This window comes from Bison bison, unplaced genomic scaffold (assembly GCF_000754665.1).
Source record: "Bison bison bison isolate TAMUID 2011002044 unplaced genomic scaffold, Bison_UMD1.0 scf7180017864456, whole genome shotgun sequence".
Classification (NCBI taxonomy): Eukaryota; Metazoa; Chordata; class Mammalia; order Artiodactyla; family Bovidae; genus Bison; species Bison bison.
Genome location: NW_011495018.1, coordinates 1,247,945 through 1,256,976, shown reverse-complemented (window position 1 = coordinate 1,256,976; position 9,032 = coordinate 1,247,945). Strand labels below are relative to the sequence as shown.

Genomic DNA, 9,032 nt, shown 5'->3' with positions numbered 1-9,032 from the left:
GTGATGGCCACCCTGGTCCCCAATCCCAAGCAGGAATGAGTCCATGCTGGTCACACCCTGGTTATCATTGTTCGTCAGTCACTAACGCAGGCTCTGGCTCCAGAGGCAGCCTTCTCAGTGCTTCGACTGTGCAGACAGTAACTGTCTGATGGAGGAAGTGGAAAGTGCCAAAATCCTGAGGCTGGATATGATAACAGTTAGGCTTCATCTTATTCTAAGACATTGTGTAGCCTCAGATGTCTGTAGGCAGTGATGGGTGGCAAGGTTAACCATGTGGTTAGGACCAAGGATGAGTGGAAACTCCAAGCTACCCAACCACAAACCAGCCTCACAAAGAGATACATCCACCGAGGGGACCCTGCACAGGTCCATAAAGTGTTGCGTGACCTGGAGCTCCATCTGTGCAACACGTCTGGGGGGATCCCCGGGGTGGTTCCTGCCCAGTAGGATGGAGGAAGGAAGGACACAGGGGATTGATGTGTGTGTGTGTGTGTTTGCGTGTGCACATGTGTGCATGCGCATGTGCATGCGCATGTGTGTGCATGTGTGCGCGCACATGTGTGTGTGCACGTGTGTGCATGTGTGCACATGTGTGCTTGTGTGTGCATGTGTGTGCGCACATGCATGTGTGTATATATGTGTGTACGTGCATGTGTGAGTGTGCTTGGGCTTGGCTCCAGCATGGAGCCCGGCCGTGGTGGCCACAGTGGCAGCAATCCTCGCCCCTAGTGGCTGCAGAGCTGGGTCCGGGCTCCAGGGCAGCCTTTCCAGAGCCCTGGGTGACGAAGCACCTCCCTGCGGACACTAACAGCTCATCTCAGAGCTGCCTCAGGGCCCTCAGGTCAGCTCTGGACCCGGACCAAACATCCAGTCCGCACAGAGGAGCTTCATCTGGACAAGGCAAAAGCAGGCGGGAGCCAGCCACGAGGCCTGGCCTCTGTCTGTCACAGGCAGGGCCGGATGGATAGAGGTGGCCCTGGGCACAGCCAGGCCCCTTGTCCGTGACATCACTCTGAAGGGCGGCCGGGCCTGCGGGCTCTGCCCCAGGGCCCGCTGGCTGGTCCTGGCTGCTCGGGAGCCCTGAGCTCAGGTTGGGAGCAAACAGACCAAATGTGGCCCCAGGACCTTGTGGGCCTCCTGCTGCCCTCGCATCTCCACACCGAGTGTGTCTGGAGCCTAGACAGCACTCTCCATTCGCACATGGGCGGCCAGTGCCGACCACTCGCCTCCCAGGCCGCTGGGACCACCACCCAGAGGCCTGCCTCCGGCCTGGAGACACCACCTACGGGGCCATTTCACCCCCGGACAGGGGGAAGGCGCTCCCAGCTCCTCACTGGACCATAAACCCAGTCTGAGTCAATAGACCACATTTCACACCATGCTCCGTCCTGGAAGGCAGTGGGCCTTTACTTCATCATCCTTCATGGTGATGAGCAGAGACCCCCGGGCAGCTTCCAGAACCTATGAGAATAAGCCCGCTTCTCATCAAGACGAAGGGCTGTGTGGGGCCAGGAGGCTGGCTCCAGATGGGACAGTCCTGACCACCCACTTCCTGTGTCTATGAAACAGATCATGCCACCCACAAAAGACAGAGGAGCCGATAGAGGGGGTGATGTAGGAAGATGGTCACTAACTGGGTGACACTGGAGCTCTGCTTGAAAAATCAGAGGAAGAGACGAGAGCAGCCCAGGGAACAGAATCCCACGGGGAGGGTTTCATCATGAAGTCCCACGGCTGTGTCCCCCACATGTTATGCTATGGTGGGACCACGTGTCCGAGTTAACATAGGCCTCATCAATGCCCACGGCAGGGCCACCCGGCCCATACTGCCTCCTGTGGCTGCTTATTCCTCTCCTCCACGTGGGGACCCTTCAGGACTGCAGACCCCAGAGTTCTACCTGCTGGCGGCTCCCAGCAACAAGATGCTCCTCTGCGGGTGGGAAGAGCCATAAAGTCCCACTGGGTCAACAGTACATCCTCAATGCCCTGGCCCCAGGCCTCCCACAGGCGCTGACAGATAACGCAGTCAAGAGTCAGGGAGCCCCGGCAGCTTCAGTTCAGGCCCCGATCCCACCGGCCACAGGCTCTGTACGAGGCTGGGGCGGGTTTGCAGGAGGCGTTCAGGGGGCAGCCCTGGAATCCAGAAGTTCTCGCTGCTGTAGCTGAGGCACAGAGTGGGGAGCTGGAGCCCAGGGTGGGCAGACGGGGGTTGCAATGACGTCTGGGTGCGGGTGACCTCAGAAAGATGTCTGCACCAGGCAGAAATGTGCAAGCGCCTGCGCTGGGGGAACCACCGAAGAGACGGCCGTGGAAAGCAGCGTCCGGAGACCCCACCAGAGCAGCTCTCCTGAGGAGAGGAGCCGGGAACACGGCGCTCTGCCTTGCCCTGGAGATCTCAGCTGGAGAACCTCCCCAGAGCCTCCCAAAGGACCTGGGGCCCTAGACCCCTGCTCTGCAAAGGAGGTCAGAGAACAGGAAGCAGCTGAACACCCCCCAAGGACCCCCAGCAAGGCCCCAGAAAGGAAGAGGAGAGCTTGAACTTGCAAGGAGATGGAACGGTCTGGTTACGAGCCGGGGCTCCGATTTCCAATTGCAGGGCCGGGCAGCTTCCAGGGGCCTGAGGCATGAACAGCAATGAGCAGATGGCTGTTCACCACCTAAGCACATGGTCTCGGTCCCTTGCCAGACTGCAGGGGTCATTCCAGGATGGGGGTGTGTGCTGACATGGGGGGAGAGGGGTTGGGGGGCTTCAGAGAGAAAACAAAGCGATGAGGTATCCCTGAAACGTGAGGAGCAGATGCTCGTCTCGGGCCGATAATGCACGCTGTAAAAAGCGTGCGAGGAAGCTGATAGCATCCGCGCTCGTCACAACGTCATTCTCAGTGACCGCGGTCTTGCTCACGTGAGTTCCCTCACTACCTGAGAAAGTATTCCTTTTTCATTTATTGAAAACACTTGATCCTTGTAAAGAAATTGGTTCTTCGAGTCCAGCATTTGGGCTGCATGCCTGGCGTTTGTCACAGGACGGCTTCTTCGAGAAGACGGTCCTGATCATCACTCTAAAGCCCCCTCGCTGCATGGCTGGGCTGGGGCCCAGAGCCCCCTGTAAAGCCTGCGTCTCCCCGTTCATCCTGAAGGGCTGATGTGATGGCTCCCCAAGGGCCACTCCAGCCCCTCTGACCTGCTTCACCCCCTTGCGCTTCGACCTCTCCACAAACCCGATGGTGTAGCCATCAAACACCCCCTCGGGTGTCAAAGAAAACTAGTTTATGGAGGGAAATCAACAAGTCATAAGACCCTGACGAGCTTAGGGGTGCCCAAGATACATTTCCACGCTGCGAGGGAGGCAGGGTGGTCCTATGTTCAGGGCAGTTGGTCTATTGATCCAGCTCAGCTCTGAGTTTGAAGAGCCCTCAGACTGTCTGCAGTTCGCTTTTCCTCCCAGCAGGGCTGAGCAACAAGAAGGCCTGGGCAGGTTGCATGGAAGCCAGGAAGGAGAGTGTCTGCGTGAGAACCACCACGAGATGCGTGACACACACATTCAGTCCTTGTACGGAACCCAGCACAACCCGGGCTGCGTGTGGGGACAAGTGGGGAGGAGAAGCGTGAGAAGTGAGACGCGCCTCAGCACGCTGCAGGAGGACTTCCCTGGCAGTCCAGTGGTTGAGACTCTGTGCTTCCAATGCAGGGGACTCCAGTTTGACCCCTGCCTGGGGACCTAAGATCTTACATGCCACATGGCTAGGCCCAAAGATCAGAGGAAAAAAAGACCTTTTTAAAAAAAGAATGAAACAAAAAGAAAAAATACTGTGGGAGTTGATGAGGGTGACGGCAGGGGATACACAGCAGCCCTGAGAAGGTGGACAGTGGCGGTAGCTTGTCTGATCCTTCTCGTAGGCAAGACAGCTCAGCAGTCGATCAACCTCGCCTCCCTGAAAGGAGAGCCAGGTGGGGTCCCTGTGCCCTCAGCTGAGCTCGGGGGCCACCAGCACGTCACCTGTTGCTCAGTAGTCCCCTCGAAGCCACCTGTTCCCTTAGAGTACCAGAGAAATAAGGACTCAGAGGTGTCCGCCAGAACCTAGCATCAGGCCTCAGACCAAAGACGGCTGACGTGTCAGCAGTGGGACAGTGACGTAGCTGGCACTTCAGCCGAGGCTGCTTCTACTGGATAAAGCACGGGATTCTTTTAAACATTTAAAGGTCGATCTTTTAATTTCTAAAATGAAGAAACACTGCAGACAAGTCAGAATTGTCTAACTTACCAAAAATATATGAGAGTATGTCAGCCTCTTCTAATTCAAAAGGTGATTCTGAAGTTGAATCTCATTTTAATCCAACACACTTTGTCCTCTCTTGATCTCAGTTTCCTCAAGTGTGTGTGTGTGTGTGTGTGTGTGTGTGTGGTGAGTCACTCAGTCATGTCCAACTCTTGGTGACCCCATGGACTATAGCCCACCAGCCTCCTCTGTCCATGGGATTCTCCAGGCAGGAATACTAGAGTGGGTTGCCATTTGCTCCTCCAGAGAGTCTTCCTGACCCAGGGATGGAACCTGGGTCTCCTGCATTGCTGCCAGATTCTGGGATTCTGAAAGTCAACAGGACATCTGGAACTGTCTGCGGAATATCACAAGAAACAGAAGAGCCAGCTGGGAACTCGGTTTCTTGCTGGGGAGAAAGGAAGTGGATTAACCCCAAGGAGGAGAACGAAGGAGACAATTGACCTTTTCTGTCCTGAAAACCAAGAGTGGCTTCTGATGGATTGTTCCCTGGAAACCAACCTCCTCTGACCCATTTGCAATCAGTGGGGAATCTCCATTAGACCGAGGGGGCCCTGATCTACAGGTGGTCTACACTGCACGACCCTGGCAGTGACTTCCTGGGGTGCCCGTGAAGTTGCAGGGGGCGCCAGGATGGCTTGAGTTCCCTGGTTGTTGCAGAAACGGGCCTTGGTGGGAAGGGTGACAAAGCCTGTGCACACGCTGAACCCCACATGCACACCGGCCTCCGCCTGCAGAGGCTGGTCCCTGCTGCGGGGGCTGTGCTTGGAAACAGAGGTGACCGCCACTCCTGGAGAAGCCTCTGCAGGACGTGGGCTGCCAGACGGCAATCCCGGCATCATGGGGCCCCAGCTTTCGTGGTTGCCACAATCTAGAGACCCCACTTCCATACACGAGCGTTCTCACCTCCGAGCACCAACAGTGCATCACCCGCTCAGGAAAACGTCTTAAGGAAAATTATGAATGGAGTTCTAATCTTGAATCCTGTCTCCCTGTAACCATCATCTTAAAAACAATTGCAATGCTTAAGCAGAGTGGAAACAATCACCTCATTTTATACCAAAGTAACTCAGACAAGAGAAGCCGTTTTTCAGGTTGCAAAATTAACCATTGGGGAGGGCCAAAATTATCTGCCAATTTTAGAGGCATTGTACTCCTTTGAAGAACGTGATAATAAAATAAAGGGAGAGATGTGACTCATGCTGAAGACGCCCCCAGGTCTGCTGTGTGTGGCCCTGAAAGAGGCTGGAGGGGCGCTGAGCCTCAGTCTCCCCTCCGGGAAGCCACGGCCCCTGGGGACCTGGCCGAAGCCCAGCAGTACTGCCGCCCAGGTGGCGCCTTCGCGAGAGCTGCAGGCCCTGGGAGACCACAGAGGCAGGAGAGACGCAGAGATATCCCAGGGACGGAGAGCCGGCCAACAGGAGCACCGTGGGAGGCAGGCAGGGTGCTGGGCTGGCCTGTGCGAGGGCAGGGGCTGCAGGCGGGCAGAGCGAGCACGTCCCTCCAGACCCATTGTTCCTCAAGCTGCCCCCTTGGGAGCCCTGAGGGTTTCCCGGCTCAGACCCTGGAAGGAGGAGGCGGAGGCTGAACTCCTGGGACCCCGTCTTCCAGGGCAGACTTCCAGGCTGCCGGTCAGTGTGGCCGGGTGCAGACCTGGCCAAGGCCAGGGTCCCAGGGATCCCGTCCTTCTGTTCCTTTCCTCAGGCCCGCATATTGGGGTCACCACAGAGGGGCCGACACAGCCAGAGACCTGCGGCTGCGAGTCAAATCCCCGGGGACCCTGGGAGCCTAGCAGGGGACGTCCACCACCAACACGGTCAGCGGACACGAGGGCATCTCAGCGTCTCACCGAGGACACAGCAACTGAGCAAGCCGCGGGCCACGCGCCTGTGACGAGGGTCCCAGCATGGGCTGCAGTTGGTCAGTTTTCCCCGAGAGCGCAGAGCAAACTGAGGGTACAGGACAGACACGGGCCAGCAGAGGTGCCCGAGTGATGCTCTCAAGCCCTCTCAGGGGCCAGCAGGGCGGCCTGAGGCCAGGACCCCAGGCTCTGGACAGAGCCGAGGCCCCAAAGGTCAGTGGATGCGGCCTGCGGCTGCGGGAACCCGCTTCAGGCACACAAGCGTTCCGCCCCGCAGCAAAGGCTGGCCAAGGCCTCCCCGCCTCTGCTGTAACTGAAGATCATTTTCAGGTAAGTGGCAAATCATTTCTGAGTCCGCCTGCATTTTTCATAGGCGGTGATTTCTCAGAGTTGACAAGCTGCAGAGAGAATTCATTTTCTAACCCGTTAGTAACACCCTGGGTTTCCCTTTGCAGGAACAAAGGGTTTTAAAACACTCAGGAGAACTTAGCTTCCTCCACAGAAAGGGTCACAGCACAGCCATGTGGCCCCCCTCCCGTAACCCGACTGTCTCCTCTCCCGCAAAGCGACAGCACGGAGCCTGTCTCCACCCCCCAGGCCCCAGCCAGGACCCCAGACCAGCACTTCCGGATCCTGCCGCTGGCCTGGCTGACGTAACAGGGGTCTGATGTCACCAGCGGACAGGAGGGCATGAACAGGACGGGCCATCCTCAGCAGACTCCTAGAGCCTGAGGCACCCAGCGCTCTCGTGAAGGCAGGCTGCCTTAGACCATGGGCAGCCACGTTACCTGATGGCATCATTGACTCGATGGGCATGAGTTTGAGCAAACTCCGGGAGCTGGTGATGGACAGGGAGGCCTGGCGTGCTGCAGTCCATGGGGTCACAAGGAGTCGGACACGACTGAGGGACTGAACTGACTGACTGACTAAGCCGTGTTAGAACGGAGATGAAGATGAGAGGAACCGCCTCTCGATGGTCAGCGCGCTCCTGCCCCGTTTAAGGGCGCAGCTTCTACCTCACCGGGACGTGGGTCTCCCAGTGCAGGGGTAACGTCAGGGCTGGGATGGAGGCTGGCTCCACGCTGTGCCAGCCCAGAGAGCTGCTCCCAAGGTCCCCGGGCAGCGCCGACCCCAGGGAGCAGCCCCAGAGGAAGCTGACACCCGGGACAGTGAGGTCCAGGGATGCCTTAGCGGGCCGGCCACCCAGCCCACCCCCTGACCTAGTAAACATGTGATCAGTGGACGAATGGATGACGGAGCTGCAGGGACTCCAAGGACAGGTGCCCTTTCAAACACATGCTCAAAGTTCTGATCATCATGATTCCTAAGCAGGGATATCGGAGGCAAAACAGATGCGTGAAATGAGACGATTTCTCTAAGAGATGCAAAATCTTCTGTGCACTTCGTCAGACGTGTGGTGAGCCAGCTACGACCTCCCCGCAGACGCGGACCGGGAGAAGAGGAGACGGCTGGGTAGAGGGGGAGGTGGGGCGGGAGGGGGCGTAGGCGGGGGGAGAGTGAGAGACGCCCCTGCAGGCTGCACACCGTCCCTCAGAACACGTCTCTCCAGCCCAGGTAGAGCGTGTGGCAAAGGGGCAGCATTCAACCTTTTCGGACAAGCATAAATCCATTTCACAGTCCCAGGCTGAGTTGCTTCAGCAACGCCCACCTTTCAAGGCAGCAGGGGAATTACAGGCGCTGAGAGAGGGAACGCACCCGCCCACCCCTGCACCTCGCCCTAGGGCGGCTGGGGGGCGCCCACCCGGCAGTGAATGCACCCCTCGCGCAGGCGTCGTGGGTATCACAGGGGGGCTGGCCCTGCAGGCACCCCGGGACTCCAGCAGCACAGGGCTCAGGCTCCATCCACCCCACCCGAGAGGCAGCGGTGTGCCCCCAGCACACACAGGCGCAGGCTCACACACAGACACACACGCACAGGGGAGACGAGTGCTCTGATGATCTTTCAGCCGTCACAGAAGTTACACTCATTACACGAAACCCTCTGCTTAGTTAGCTTACGGTCTGGTCTACACACGCCAGGAAGGGATGGGGGAAAAAAAAAAAAAAACACATGTGCAGAAAGTGAGATGACTTTTTCTAAAGCTGACATCAAAAATGAGTTATCTGTGCTATAAAAGCTGTTCATCATATGCATCACTTTCAAAAACGGCCACAATATTGTCAAGCAATTAGCCTCCAATTAAAATTAATTAATTAAAAAGAAAAACGTGGATGCACCTTTGGAAACTGTGCTAAGGTGTATCATTTCCCCTCTTCTGACTGCAAGGACACTGGATCCTCTCCTGCGTGGGCACTGACACCTGTGGGCAGGCCAGGGGCAGGTGTGTACTGTGCCCCACATCCGGCAAGCCTCCCGAGGCCGCTGCTGGCAGCCACTCTGGGGCTGGCACCGAGAGCAGGCTTGGGACCAGCGTCAGCGGGTGGGCAGGTGAAAGGCGGGAGGGAGGGGTCCTGGGACACCACTCCGCAGGACGCCCCTGGATGCCCCCCTCCCGGACGTCTCCCGCCTCCACCGAGGTCTGGCGTTCCCGATGCACACTCCGGTCCTTCCCGTCTCTAACGAGGCTGGCATGCCCGGACTGGAGCTTTGCGGCCCCCCAGCCCCTGCACTGCAGCTTAGAGTCTGATCCCACGCCTCTGGGATCCAACAACACGACTGCCATGCTGCCGTGTTGTATCTAAGCAGCCCCTACCTTCCCGGGCAGTTATTAAATCTCTTCCCGCTCTTTCATCCTGAGGCTTTTTCTACCTGCCTCACATGTCCCGTGAGCTTTAACAACCGCGGCTCCCATAGGGACCTGAGGTCACAGGGGAGGGGGTCTAACTTAATGGAGTCAAAATGGCTAAAGTGGACGCCCCCCAGCCCCCCGGCC

At 57.8% G+C, this 9,032-nt stretch overlaps 1 protein-coding gene across 1 annotated transcript in view; it reads right to left on the bottom strand.

Annotated features, from left to right (window-relative positions):
• The window catches only part of TCERG1L (transcription elongation regulator 1-like), a 205,641-nt gene that overhangs the window by 65,864 nt on the left and 130,745 nt on the right, over positions 1-9,032 (bottom strand). The gene's annotated exons all lie outside the window — the stretch shown is intronic.